The sequence below is a fragment of the Parasteatoda tepidariorum genome, chromosome 3, assembly GCF_043381705.1.
Source record: "Parasteatoda tepidariorum isolate YZ-2023 chromosome 3, CAS_Ptep_4.0, whole genome shotgun sequence".
In the NCBI taxonomy this organism is placed as follows: Eukaryota; Metazoa; Arthropoda; class Arachnida; order Araneae; family Theridiidae; genus Parasteatoda; species Parasteatoda tepidariorum.
The window spans coordinates 58,671,739-58,674,608 of NC_092206.1; positions in this window are offsets into that span (position 1 = coordinate 58,671,739).

Consider the following 2,870-nt stretch of genomic DNA (forward strand, 5'->3'; position numbering starts at 1 on the left):
TTCAACTCATTAGATGTTCGATACAGTAGAACTTCTACAGTGTATATATATATATATATATATATATATATATATACAGAGAGAGAGAGAGAGAGAAGGACATTTTAAAAAAGAAGGAAAAAAATTATTGAGAGAAAAGTAATTGAAACTTTTAAAATTTAAAGGAAGGAAAAAATATGTAACAATAATAATATGAACATCTGGATTTGAAGAGAAAGCTTAGTACATTTTTTTCCCAAAAGTGGGAGGTAACAAAAGAAATATAATATTTCGTTCTGATGTGTTGAAATTAAAACTGCTACCAAAAATGCTTTTAACAATTTTTGTCTCGGTTTTAACCTGTGCTTTTTCTTGCAAGGAAACTACTTTTCAATCATTGTTGAGTAATCTATGTTATTCGAATAATTGATGCGCTGTTATTAAGAAAATATTTAGGTATTGTTTGAAACTGTTGTATATCATACTTCTATGAAAAAAAAACTAAGCATACAAACACAAATAAAAAAAACATATTACTGAATTTACATTTTTTTCCTAAAAGCAAAATTAGTAGTTAGTTAGAAATAAGCATACATCATATAAGCAATACATATGAAAACCTTAATTATTCTGTGGAAAAAAGTATGATCAAAACTATCAGAACCCTTAGAAAATTTGCCATAGGTTTGTCATAAAAAAATGCCATAGGAATATCCTATGGAATTTTTTTATATGGCAAATTTTTGCCATACATGTGTGGCAAAATTTTGCTATACGTATATAGCAAAAGTGTATGGCAAAATTTTACCATAGGCAAAACCCCATAGGAATATCCTATGGCATTTTTTTATATGGCAAATTTTTGCCATACATGTGAGGCAAAATTTTGCTATACGTATATAGCAAAAGTGTATGGCGAAATTTTACCATAGGCAAAACCCCATAGGAATATCCTATGGCCTTTTTTAAATGGCAAATTTTTGCCATAAAACTAAGATGTGCAGTTTATGAAGAAATATTTTTCCATAGGCTATGGTACACCTTTGCCATACACCATATGGCAACATTTCTCGTTGATATTTTACCACACATCAAAAAAAATCACTTACAAAAATCTTTCGCAATGGATATTAAAATTGCAAAACTTAATAATTGTAGAATAAATATATATCAAGAAAGCTTTTTTTTAAATTTCTTTAATAAGCTTTCCCTGTTTTACTTGCCGAATCCTTTCTGAATGCTGTTCTTATTCAAATAAATTCTAAACGGTTAGTACTAACCGTTAGAAAATAGGTCCGGTGGTCGGAGCGAGTGGGCAAAATATTGGTTATGTTGATTAGGAACAAAATATATTGAGTACAGGCAACCAATATTCGCTGAAGCTGTAAAAAACAAGAAAATAAAAAGTGGGTCCGGAGGTTGGAGCTAGTATAAAAAAAGTTAATTTGATTGATTGGTATCATAATTACTTAGATAAGCGTCAGATATTAGAGGAACCTAATATCGAAAACGAAGTAAAATAATAGTCTGATGGTCGAAGCGAGTATGAATTTTTTTTAAATTTTGATATGTGATACTAAGCTAAAAATTAAACAGACTACTAAAACAATAAAATACTATGAAAACTCAAAAGATAAAGAGTGGGGCCGGTGGTCGAAGCGCAGGGCCGGATTAACCTATAGGCACACTAGGCACGTGCCTAGGGCCTACGAAATTCAGGGGCCTACGAAAAACTTGGGAGAAAAAAATTTGTGGACAAAAATAATTCAGCTTTAAAAACAACAAGTGTATTTTGCACAAAATTATGAAGATACAAATAAAAATATAATATTTTTCGGTAATAAATTATTTTGCAGAATCTTATGATCTAATATATTACTTTTTTGCGATTTTTGGATTCAACGAAATCTTGTATTATGGTGTCGAATTCCAAAGTACGCAAAATGTCGTATTCAATAGAAATAAGTGCGAGCGATGCCAAACGATCTTGATTCATTGTTGAACGCAAATAATTTTTTAGTATATATTTTGAAAAGAGTGGAGGAGTGGGGGAATTAGGGGAGGGCCCAAAAACGGCTATGCTTAGGGCCTACGAAAGGTATAATCCGACTCTGTCGAAGCGGAATTAGTTTAAAATAGACCAAACGGGACAAAAGCCGAATATGTAACGGTGCAACCAGTGGTGGCATGTGAACAAAATTTTATCTATAAAAAAGATGGTTGTAGACTATGAAGAGCTAAGAATAGGAAGCAGCCTGAATTAGTTGATCCCTTACTAGTGAGGGATATAAAACTCAGAAAATTTATGTTGAGTTGTGTTAAACACAGTTAGAAAAGAGAACGCGATATAGAAGCATTGGTAAATACAGAACATGTTTAAGACATGATTAAAATTGGTAAAATTAATAATTGCTATTGACAATTGGTCAGGGATAGTAAATAAAAATTAATTGGGTATAGGGCATCGCTATGACGAAAAAGTTGTAAACTTAAGGAAAGATTAAATTGTTAAAAGCATTTTTCGTAACAGCAGCAGATGATTTGGCCAGGGACTGTCCCGTTGATGATATTGAAGCAAAATAATTGTCAACCAGTAATCGAGCAAATCTAGTTAAGTGATGACCCTAAGCTATGTATAAATCTGTAACAGAACATTGTACATATATGTGGATACTTAAGAAAGATTAGTTGTAAGATAGTAAAACACAGAGACATGATAAAAAAAAATTTAATAGCAAGGGAAAATTAAACACAAAATAAAAATATAAAGCCCTAACGTATGTAAGATAATGTAAAAAAGCATTGCAAGAACCTAAGTGGAATTAAAATCAAAAACTAATGAGAATGTAAACACTGACTTTGATATTGATATATGACAGCAATAAAATGAA